This window comes from Chrysochloris asiatica, unplaced genomic scaffold (assembly GCF_000296735.1).
Source record: "Chrysochloris asiatica unplaced genomic scaffold, ChrAsi1.0 scaffold00129, whole genome shotgun sequence".
Classification (NCBI taxonomy): Eukaryota; Metazoa; Chordata; class Mammalia; order Afrosoricida; family Chrysochloridae; genus Chrysochloris; species Chrysochloris asiatica.
Genome location: NW_006408647.1, coordinates 3,461,906 through 3,472,681, shown reverse-complemented (window position 1 = coordinate 3,472,681; position 10,776 = coordinate 3,461,906). Strand labels below are relative to the sequence as shown.

Here is a 10,776-nt window from a genome sequence, read left to right as displayed (position 1 = left end):
GGCCGGGCCTGACGCGGGGCAGGGCCGGTGCGGGACGCGCGGGGAGGGGCACTGGGGGGCGGGGGCGGAGGCCGGCCTGGCAAAGCCGGGGCCAGGGCTGTTTACGTAATGTGACCCCAGGCCTGAAACCGCTTAGGCTAGTAGGGGCCATATAGAAAGAGGGAAGCCCACGTGCAAAAAAATCCCTGTTATCCAGCTTGTTGGGGCTCAGGCGATTTGCCCCGAGCGACCCGCTCGCCTAGGGACCGGGCGGGGAACCGAGGCCGCTGGTTGCATGATGTGTGGCATGAGGAAGGTCCTTGTAGTGATCGAACAGCGTGCTTTGTGCTCTCCCTGTCTCAGAAAAATTACTTTGGTTTCTGGGACCCAATGAGCACGTTACCATGGAAGGAACTTAAGTTAGAGTTCAAGTTTGTAGACAAAAGGGTCTAAATATGCAGCACAAGTGTAACTGTAACCCTGACCCAGTTCAGCCTGGATATCTGTCATTTCTGCTAAGACTGCTGCTCAAGCGTTTGGAGTTTGCACTATAGTGTTTGAAAGGAGCAGGTGTCAAACGGATTTAAACGAACATCTTGAGATCTGAGTGCTTTGCCTGGCTTCACTTTCAAAAATCCAAAAGCGTGTCCGAGTTGGCTCTGTTCTGAACCAAGGCCTGGTTACAGGCAGCACAACGTGAAAACCGCTTTTCATATTAAGGTCATAGGCTTTGAGTATATGATCATCTCTAGGATCAGTCCCTAATCTTGTGATTGGAATGTTTGTGGATAAGGGTGGGGAAGGGAGTGGAGTTTTTCTATAGACTCAGATGAGAATGCAGGTACAAAGTAATTGAATACCTTAGCACAATTACCCTGTTGTTGTTGTTAAGTACCGTGGAGTCGGTTTCGACTCATAGCGACCCTGAACAGGGTTTCCGAGGCTGTAAATCTTTACGGGAGCAGAATGCCTCATCTTTCTCCTGCGGAACCTCTGGTAGTTTTGAACTGCTACCTTGATGTTGGCAGCCCGATTCGCACTACGCTACACTTTAACTGATTATCTGATTGGTCTGTTTAATCAAATTTGCTAATGAAAATTCATTGAGCTTTAATTAGTTCAGCCAGCATCTAATTTTTACAACAGATACTTTAAAAAAAGTGTTGTTGAGTCGGTTCTGACCCATAGCGATCCTGTGTAGGGTTTCTGAGTAGCAGCTGATGAGCTTGAACCGCCGACCTTGCGATTCAAACCGACCTTGCAGCCCAGCGCATTAACCTACCGCATCCGCTATGTTGTTCTTGTTAAATGCCATTCGAGTCCCGATCCATAGCGATCCTTTTTTGGGGGTTTCTGAGGAGCGGCTGGTGAGCTTGAACCGTCGACCTTGCAGTTCAAACGACTCTGCAGTCTGGCGCATTAACCCACAGCACCACACCAGGACTCCTCGCGGTGGTCATACTTAGCCAGTATTACTTTAATGCTCATTGTTTTCTATAACGGGTTTTGAATGTGAACACTGTTTTAGTTGTTGCTCGCCTTTCCCAAATTTACCTAAAGATATCATTTATGAGCAGTTTGTATTCTTGTACCCTTAATAAAGATAAACTTTGGTTTTTGTTTTGATTTTAAAATAGATTTATTTCTGAAGGAACCAGAACTTGTTAATTTAGGAAGAGATCCCAAGTATCTTTTGATTTGCTTTTTGATTTTCTGAGTACGCATTGTTATCTTAATGAATTTGTTAAAGTGGCCTTTTAAATTTTGTGATTCCCTGGGCGTTTATTCAGCCAGCTGTAATCAGGATGTTAACCGGTAAATCAAGCAATGCATTTAGAAGCCAGATATAGATAATGTTTGATTTCTGTTGTGCATAATGATTACTTTCCTTTGAACTCACAGTAATCAGTGTATTTTAACATTTTTTGCTGTTAAAGGGCTCTTGTGTGCAAGGCAAATCACAAGGTCACCAGTTGAAGGCTACCAGCCACTTATCAGGAGAAAGATGAGGTTGTCTGTTCCCATAAAGATTTATAGTCTTGGAAATCCTAAGGAGCAGTTTGTATTCTGTCTTATATAGGGTCTCTGTGAATTGGAATGGAGTCCTGGTGTGGCATTGTAGATGAAGTACATTGCTCATTGCTGGGAGGTTAAACCCACTGGATGCTCTTAGAAATCCTTATACCAGGCTGTTGTGAGTTGGAACTGATTTGATGGCACTTAACAACAACATGAGTTGGAACTGACTCAGTGGCAGTGGGGTTGGTCTGAGTACCTGTTGGGTATTCAGGGTTGCAGGGGTAGACAAAACAGAATCCCTGCTGTTCTCCTAACCTGGCCTGTATTGTGACATTCAAGTTGGTTCTGGCCTTGAGGGATTTGAAAGTAGTAGTGGGTGGGAGTAATCTAGGCAGAGGTTACTACATGAGCAATAGTCTGAAAGTGTTTCGGGAAAGATAAGCAGTAAAGAGGTACAAAGAGTGCTGAATAGAGAAAGCCAAGTCATCAAAATTGTTGTGTGCCATTGAGCTGGTTCCCATGCATAGTAACCCTGTATAGGATTTCCAAGGAGCAGAGTCGTGGTGTGACACTGTAGGATAAGCACCTGACCAAAAGGTCGATTTGAACTGCAAGATTGGCAGTTTGAGCTCATCAGCCGATCCTCGGAAAAGGGGTTGCTATGAGTCGAAACCGACTCAAAGAGGCACTTAACAACAAACAAAGAGCACCTTGTGGTTAGCAGTCCAGTGCTTATCTTACAGCGCCACACCAAGACTCCAGAAACCAGATCTGCTGCCATCAAGTTGGTTCCAACTCCTAATGACACTACATAAGCTGTCAGACAGCCTCATCTTTTTCCCAAGGAGCAGGTGTAGATTTGATTCATGGACCTTGTGCTTAGTAATCCACTGCCTAAGTGACAGTGCCATCACTTCTCTTTTCAGAGTGGAAAGGAAAAGTTAAAAGGAGCCAGATTACAGAAAGGCCTTGAATGGCATGCTAAGGAATTTGGAAATAAAGATAAAATAAAGAACTAGTGGCGATTTTGTTGCTTTTGTGGAGGGGAATGTTAAAAGTAGAGAAACAACAAATGAAATCTAGTTTTGCTTGCTAATCTTAAAAAAAAAAAATTGTTATATGATATTACCATCTACAGACATAGAAAAATTAAGCAGTTATTTGGGTTTCTGATTTATTCTTTAGCCCTACATAAATTAGTTGGCCTTTTAATATATCTCTGTGGAATTCTTGGCATGATAAAAAGGAATTAGGTCAGAACAATGAGTATGAAACATAGAAGACAGAATTGCAAAATTGGAATGGTACCTAGAGATCATTTGTTTTTAAAAAACGCTTTTGTTTTTGCAAGTAAAATTATATAGGGAACCTTGATAGATAAACCAGGAAGAAAGCAAAGCTGTTGCAGTTAAAATAGAAGGTACACAATAGTGGAGGCCAGGTGTCTTGGGGAACACAATCTGAGAACCACCAAGCCCAATTCTTTTATATTGCAGGTGAAATCAAGGTTGTTGTTGAGTGCCGTTGAGTCGGTTGTGACATATAGCGACCCTGTATACAGTTTCCAAAGAGTGGCTTGAACTCTTGAACCACTGACCTTGAGGTTCAAACTGATGTTTTTTTACCACTTCTTGTGTAATGCTGTGGGTTAATGCGCTGGACTGCAAAGTTGGTTTGAAACACAGGGTTGGTGGTTCAAGCTCACCAGCTGCTCCTCAGAAACATATACGGGGTCGTTATGGATCGGAACCGACTCGACTGCACTTAATAACAACAACAACTGTAAGCTTCTGGTGTGGTGCTGTACCATCAGTACTAAACTGCAAACCACAAGGTAGGCAGTTCAAACCCACCAGCTGCTTTGTGGAAATCCTGTAGAGGTTCGCTATCAGTCAGAACTGACTTGACAGCACTTAATCATAGCAAATGTAAGCTTCATGAGGATAGCAGCTTTATCTGTCTCCTGTTCACTGCCTGGCAAGTGTTAGCTGACAGTTCGGCTTGGACTCATGGTGACCTTACATATAACAGTACAAAATGTTTCTCAATTGTGTATCATTTTCTTGAGCATTGATGTTTTAGAGTCCATTGTGGTTATTGTGTAGTTCCTTTCAACCTAAAGGACTCTTCTTCCAGCTCTATATTGGACAATGAACTGTTGCTATCGAGGGGTTTTTATCGGCTGCTTTTCAGAAGTAAATCTCCAGGCCTTTTTTCCTAGTCTGTCTTAGTCTGAAAGCTCTGCCCACCATGGGTATTTGATATACGTCTAGTATAACTTCTAGTATCATAGCTAACATGCAAGCTACCACAGTACAACAAACTGACAGATGGGTGGTGACTGGCAAGTTATAGGTATGCATTACACATTGGTTAAGTGAAGTCTAATTTAGTCCTCCTACTTCCAAGTCCAGATCTCTTTCTATTAACAGATTCTAAGAAGTTTATTTTTAGGCACTTAACATTATTTGGGAAGAATAGGGAATATAGAGGCAGAAAACTGAGACATCATTATCACTTTTCCTTGTTTTCTAGGTTTAACTGCTGAGGAACTGTCCCCCAGTAATTTGGAGATACAATTTGACCTTTTTGAATCTGGGAAATCTTTCTCTTGAACTTCATTCCTTGGAATTGTATTCCTACACTTCAGTATTGCATTGAGCAGCAGATCAAACCTTTAGAATTATTTTTGTTGGTAAATGCTGTCCAACCCGTTCCGACTCAAAGCCACCCTGTATAGGACTTCCAAGGCTGTAAATCTTCATGGGAACAAAAGCCTCATCTTTCTCCTGAGGAGCAGTTTAGGGGCTCAAACTGCTGATCTTGTGGTGAGCCAGTCCAATGCTTGTCCTACAGATCCACTGCACACCTTAGAATTACTAGTGTTTTTGTATAAAGTATTAGTTCAATATTTTTCAACTTTAATGTTTTTGAGATTCCTTCTAAAGCTGCATCTTTAAACATAGGAGAATCGAGTAAAAGAATATCCAGTTAACTCCAGAATTGCTTCAAATCAACTTCAAAGGAATTTATTACAGTTTTTTTTTTTGTTGTTGTTGTTGTTGTTTTGTTGTGGGGGCACCCAGATTTAATAATAAAGCATTTTTTTTTTTTTAAGTTTTTATGTTCAACAAATCATAAACTTTGTTTCATTACAATGATTATAATCCCTTCCTTATACCATCAGTTAACAGTATTTCTCTCTATTCATTTTAGCTCCTTTTTTAAAAAAAATCACTCAAGCATATATAATAACTTAAACCACCAAAGGGCACATTCTGCAAGTCTGCCTCCTGGCCACCAGATCACAGTCCCTCTCTTTCATGAATCTAGAGTCCTCAGCTGCGCCCTATCTCCATGTCTCCATCTCTGGTGTTGCTGTTTCTCCGGATAAGGTCCCACATTCTGCTTGTATTCTTCTACCTTGATGTTCCTAGGGTAATAAAGCACTTAAAAAAAAATTATTTTACTTTTAGAAAGCAAATATTGCTCATTTTCAAATAAAAATGTGTTCCCTTCCATATGCCCTTTCCAAGACTGATGCTACTAGCAGTTTTATCATTTTAAATGGTCAATAACGTAGTAAATACAAGTGCCAGCAATTATTAGAGTTCATTATGGAAGATATAAACAAACATACCATTGAGTCAACAGTTCTATCTGGTCGGTATAGGGAACCTTCAACTCAGGGTGCATACAACATTTTAAATAGTATAAATCTCTCTAGTGTGTTTGAAGTAAACCCCTTTTGATTAGAGCCAGCAGCATCTATGTATGACTCGGGTTACTAGACTTTATTTATGACTAACCAGAAACATCAGGCTCCCTCATGAAGTATTATCCTGGTGAAAATGTAGCTCTCTGGATACATAGTTTCCTTTTGATTAATATATCTCTCAAGGACATTAAAAAATTATTCATGCCTTTGTTGTTGTGAAGTGGCGTCGAGTCAGTTCCGCCCCATAGTGACCCTGTATAGGGTTTCCGAGGAGCAGCTGGTGAGCTTTAACTGCCGACCTTGCAGTTCAGATGGCTTTGCAGTCTGGCGCATTAACCTAAAGCGCCAACACAGTACCTTTTATCTGAATTTTAGTTTTTTTTATTGCTATATGTATTGATTTAGAGTTTTTTAGTGTCTGTTCATTCCCCATCGTACCCCTTCTACCTCAGATTTCTGAGATTGTATCTTTAAAATTTTTTCATAAGCAATATTCATTGTTACTGATCATTATATATCAGTTAGCTTCATCTTTTTAATTCATCTGCAAACCTTGAAGTATTTAATGATGCTGTTGTTAGTTGCCATAGAGTTGGCTCCAGCAGAATGAAGCATTGTCCAGTTTTGCACCACCTTTGTGATGTTTGAGATTTTTGAGTCCTTTGTTGTGGCCATTGTATAAATATACCTTATTGAGGGTTTCCCTCATTTTCACTGAGTCTTTGCCAACCATGATGTCCTTTTCTAGTGATTGATCTGTCTTTCCTTTTGCATTTAAGGAATATTCAGATTATATATCTTCTAAGATTTTTGTTCATAATTTTGACAGCCAATGGTATATTGAAGCCATGGAAATAGAATAATTTTTTTGTTTTTAATCTATTTTCAGGATTCAGTGGACTGGTCTATTCAGCATTGGATAGTAGTATGTTGTTACTAAGTGCTGTCAAGTTGATGCTTACTCAAAGCCACCCTGTGTAGGGTTTCCCTGGATTATTCTTTCTAGTGGAAGGCTAATAGCAACAGAGCTTCCCAAGCTTTGAAAGAAATGGTCCTTAAGTTCTTCTCCCTGAGTCCTGATGTGGTGATATAGGATAAGCACTGAACCACAAGGTCAGTTTGAACCATAGAATTGGTGGTTCAAACCCACAAGCCACTCTTCGGAAACCCTGTACAGGGTCGCTGAATCAGAACCTGCTTCATGGCACTTAACAACATCAATAGCAATCTTGCAAAAGATGGCAAGCTATGCCTTATTGCAAAGGTAACTAATTGTCCTAGACATTGCTGGCAGGCAGAACTACAGTCACAGTCTATGGCAACCATTTAAATGCTATCAAGTTGGTCTGAATCACAGCGAGCCTGTGTAGGTTTTCCGAGGATTGGCTGGTGAGCTTCAACCACTGACCTTGCAGTTCAAACCAACCTTGTAGTCCAGGACATTAACCCAGAGCACCAATCATATATAACTCTCAGGACATTCCCAGGAAGTACGACTGTCAACATTTTGCAGATAAATTTTGTTGTTGTTAAGTGCCATCGAATCAGTTCCAACCCACAGTGACTATGTGTAGGGTTTCCAAGGACTGGCTGGTGAGCTGGAACCGCCAACCTTGTGGTTCAAACAGCTTTGCAGTCTGGCGCATTAACCCAGAGCGCCACACCAGGATAAGTAGATAGGGCCATAGAAGCGCACTGTTGCTAGGTGCCATTGAGTCAATTTTTGACTCATAGCGACCCTGTATGACAGAGTAGAGCTGCATCAAAGGGTTTTCTAGGCTATAATGTTTTGGGGAGTAGATCATCAACTATCAATATTTATATTAGCAGCCAAGTGCTTAACTGCTATGCCACCAGGGCTCCTTTAAAAGCTCAGTGATTTATGAAAATTCAAATACTTGTTAAGTCATGAAGAACCCAGGCTCTGCTGGTTCCAATGCCAGGCTTGCAGCTCATGTCACAATATCTGCTTCTCAGAAATGCTAGGGAAACCAAGCAAGTTAAGACTTGGTCACTGGCTAGGCAAGGCACATCATTTTACCCTTTCTTTTTCTACTCTAACCTGCTTTTTGTCGCTTTCTAATGCAGTTGGCTTTTGGCATACAATTTTAGAAAACTGAAACCAATTAAACCTACCTTCCAGCAAGGCAGTTTGCTGGGATAAATAGCCTATTAGGAAATCTTCCAAAAATAGATTTGTGGGGAAGAGGGCTGGACAGTGTAAGAAAATATAGAATGCACTAAAATCGTGATTGAGTCTTTAAAGATATGAAAGGGACAGAGGGAGTTGTCCATAAATAAAATCATGTCAGTGGCAAGTTTTCAAAAGCAGTAATGAATGCTAAGTCAAGTTCACTTACTGGCTGAGTATCTACTGCATGCCGTCACTGGGAACATGGTGAAGAAAACCCACATGGTCTGCCATCAGAGAACTTACAGTCAGGTAAACTGAAGGAAAAGGAGTCTTGGTAGCATAGTGGGTTATGCATTGGACTGCTAACTGCAAGGCCAGCAGTTCGAATCCCCCAGCCTGGTGCTGATTGTACAGGACCACACCAGGAGTGCCCTCTCTGCTGATTTGGACTCCTAGTGCCGAGCTGTAGGATCAGCATTGGACTTCGAACCACCGGGTCAGTAGTTCAAACTCACCAGCTTCTCCTCGGAAACCCTATACAGGGTCTCCATGAGTCAGAACAGATTCAGTGGATTCAAGGGCATATTAAAACAACAAGGTCCTATTTGAGTCCTGGTGTGATGCTGTAGGTCAGCAGTCCAAAGCCTCTAGCCACTCCTCGGTAACCTTATACAAGCTTACCATGGTGTTGATGATTAAGCGCCCTGGAGTTGGTTCTGACTCATAGTGACCCTGCATAGGGTTTCCGAGGCTGTAAATCTTTACAGGAGCAGAAAGCCTCATTATCCGCCCATGGAACAGGTGGTAGTTTCTAACTGCTGATCTTGATGTTATCAGCCTGACTGATAACCATTACACTACCTGAGCTCCTTAGGGTTACCATGAGTGGGAACCAACTCAATGGCTCTTAGCAACAACAACAACAACAACAACAAGGCTTTTAGCTAATCTTTCAAATTGCTTTTATCAATTTGATCCCATAAAGACAGTTCTCAAAAGAAATAGTGCTCAAGGCAGAACGTTTTTAACTAGTTAAAATAAGCTATTTGGTTTTAATATAACTTCAGGGGATATTTTGGTTTGAGGTTTCAAGATTATCTCAGGGCTATGCGTTTATTTTTCATTGAAAAAAGTCTGTATTTTAGCAGTGTTGTTGTTGTTGTTAGGTGCCACCAAGTTGATACCGACTAATAGCACAATAGAACAAAACACTGCCCAGTCCTGGGCCAACCTCACAATTGTTGCCACGCTTGAGCCCATTGATGCTGCCACTTTGTCAATCCATCTTGCTGGGAGTCTTCCTCTTTTTCTCTGACCCTCCACCTTACCAAACATGTTATCCTTCTCCAGCGACTGGTCCCTCCTGACAATATGTCTGAAGTATGAGAGACGAAGTTTGGCCAAATTGGCTTCCAAGGAGCACTCTGGCTGCACTTCTTCCAACATGGATCTGTTTGTACTTTCGTAAGACAATTGTTCTGCGGTCTTCTTTATTCACTGTCCAGCTTTCCATGTTACTGATACAATTGGCAGGGGTTATGTTCATATTCAAGGTATTCAGTAATTCAGGGTATGTACTGTGAGCACTGAATGGATATCAGCCTTGAAAATAGAGTAGGATTCTATAAGCCTCCAGCTGTACCAGGCATTAGTCCTTTAGTTGCTGGATCATGTGAGAACTGGGGAGGAACCAGCATGGGGAAGAGGAATATGAACCAATGGGTTCAGAAGTATTTTAGTATTTGAATAATGTGCTTTTAAAAATGCATACTGGGTACTTACCAGACTACTATTTGGTAGTACAGGGGTGGATAAATTATATTCTTGGATCTCATTTGCCTCTTCAAGTTGTTTGTTGTTAGATGCCTTTGACTCATAGTGACATTATGCACAACATAACTAAGCACTGCTTGGTCTTTCACCAACCTTACAGTTGTTGCTATGCTTGAGTCCATTGCTGCTGCCACTGTGCCACTCGCTTTTTTAAAAATAAAACAAAAACACTCAGGCATATATAATAATTTACGTCTCTAAAGGGCACATTCTGCAGGCGCTTAGTGCCTGTCTTCCCATGAATCTATAGAGTCCTTAGCTGCTCCCTTTTTTCTTGTGCCCATCTCTGCCTCCATCTCTGACGTCACATTTTGCTTGTGCTCTTCTCCCTTGATGATCTTAGGGTCCTCTGTTCCTGAAATGACAGATTAATTGCTCCCCCCTTCTAGTTACACCACTTCTACTTCTACAGTTGTGACAATTGCTATTATTAACAATTGAATCATAAAATCCTATCCCCCTCATCACCAGACCCATCTGGACCTGAGGTAAACTATTCAGTGGGGTTTATATGTTACTCCCTTTGTCTGACACTAAGCACCCTCAGGAAAGCTTGTAAGCCAGTCACTTCATGCCTTTGTAGCGCCAGTATTTTAATAGTCAAAGTCTAAGTTGCTTGTCCGTATCAACCCAGTGTACTGATGAGGCACACTTGCATTTCAAACCCACCACCAGCTTCTGGGAAACCCTATACAGGGTCATTATGAGTTGGAACCGACTCGACAGCACTTAAGCAACAGTATTAAGCAACAATATCTGGATTGAGTTCTGGGTAGCATTGTCATGTGGTAATCTTAGGTTGTCTGCTGTGTTGGTTCTCAATCCAAAGAACAGCCTTTAGCATTTTTTGGAAAATTGGTTTATTCATTACAGATTCCTTTAATTTCTGTTTATTCTGAAATGTCCTAATTTCACGTTGCATTTGAGGGACAGCTTTGCTGGGTATTTGATTCTTGATTGGCATTTTTTTTTCTTTCAGAGTTTTATATATGCCATCCCATTGCCTTCTTGCCTGCATGGTTTCTGCTGAGAAAGCAGAGCTTAGTTTTTCATTTTTGTTTGTTTGTTTTTTTTTAATTATTATTATTTTTTA

The 10,776-nt window shown here is 41.3% G+C and overlaps 1 protein-coding gene across 1 annotated transcript in view; it reads left to right on the top strand.

Annotated features, from left to right (window-relative positions):
• Positions 1–10,776, top strand: part of SEC24B (SEC24 family member B) — a 112,290-nt gene that overhangs the window by 340 nt on the left and 101,174 nt on the right. The window lies entirely within an intron of this gene.